Source organism: Corvus cornix, chromosome 5 (genome assembly GCF_000738735.6).
Source record: "Corvus cornix cornix isolate S_Up_H32 chromosome 5, ASM73873v5, whole genome shotgun sequence".
In the NCBI taxonomy this organism is placed as follows: Eukaryota; Metazoa; Chordata; class Aves; order Passeriformes; family Corvidae; genus Corvus; species Corvus cornix.
In genome coordinates this window covers 49,954,778-49,956,371 of record NC_046335.1, presented here as the reverse complement: position 1 = coordinate 49,956,371, position 1,594 = coordinate 49,954,778, and positions in this window count along the sequence as shown.

Genomic DNA, 1,594 nt, shown 5'->3' with positions numbered 1-1,594 from the left:
GTTCAGTGTTTTATTTTTAGTGGGTGGGCTGGAAGTGGGTTTGTATTCATAGAATCAGAGTGGCCTGCATTGGAAAGGACCTTAAAGATCACCTCATTCCAAGCCCCCAGCCATGGGCTGGGACACCTGTCACCAGAGCAGGTTGCTCAGAGCCCCATCCAACCTGGCCTTGAACACTGCCAGGGATGGGGCATCCACAGCTTCTCTGGGCAACCTGTGCCAGTGCCTCAGCACCCTCACAGTACAGAATTTCTTCCTAATATCTAATCTAAACCTGCCCTCTTTAGTTTGAAGTCATTCCCCCCTTGTCCTGTCACTACATGTCCTTGTAAAAGTTTCTCCATCTTTCTCACAGGCTCCCTTCAGGTAGTGACAGGCCACAGTTAGGTCAGCCTGAAGCCCTTGCCTTAGAAGTCCTTCCTGTTTGCCCTCCACTTCTTGCTTTCTGGAAAGGTGTGAATTTAAAACAAGATGTAAGAGATCATGTGTTCTTCCCTGGCACCAGCTGCCTCACTGCAGTAGCTATTCACTAATTAGGTACTCAAATGCTCAATTTTCTATTTTCATAAAAGTACAAAACCAATTAAAATCCTACTGTGCCACAGCATTACAAACTTGTAACGCCACCTGACACTTCCCTGACGTGTTCACATTCAAAACAGAAATCCCAAAGAAGGTGAAGCACCTATAGGCTTAGTGAAACATCTTTCTATAGGTTGCATTCTATGCCTAGAGATTTTGCATTCATGGCCAGGTGTTGGCCACTTCAGGATGTGAGAATGGCTGGGGCAAAATGTCTCTTGACACCCACAGGATGTGATGCCATATCCAGCCACATCAAAATTCTCCATCTTGTAAATGTATCTGGATTAGGAAAAATATGATGGGATATGCAAAGAAGTGAAGCTTTGAACTAGGGCTTGTCCTTTGGTGATTTATCCAAAAGGAGGTAGCAGATGCCAAGAGCTGTCCCTAAGGTTGGTCCCAGTTGTACCAAGGCTGTGAGAGTTCCATCTGAAAACAGCAACACTGACTATAGTTCAGTTACATTTCTAAAAATGCATTGTTTATTTTTACATAATGAGAAAAGAGGGAATGAGTTTGAGTCCTATTAATGCATCCACAGACAGCAAATATCAAAGCCACCTACAGTTACCCTAATGTTGCCTAATGCCTTAAAGGTACACTTGCCAGAATCCAGCTATATCCAATAGTACCAGTTTTTATAATCACACTATCAAACACCGTGCTAAACACCCTACCTATTTGCTTGTGTGGTAAAGTACAATACCAGGGAGGGAAAAGAAATTTTTCAGAGATAACCCAGTTTCTTAAGCTGGTGTATTTTTCAGTGAAAGAGGCAGGGATAGAGCAGCACTCCAGAACTGACCTCTCCATTCTTGGCTCCTTTTCCATCCATTCAAGCAGCTCTTAGTCTGAGTGACTGCACTGCAATTGCTGCTCAGTCCCCGTGCAGACGACGTTTATTTACTCAAACGTGTACTGCCTCAAACACATAATGGCTCACAGCTGGGATCTCCCGGGAAACCACCCACTGAGCCATTTCTGTGTTAAAGAAGGTGCCAGTGCCTAC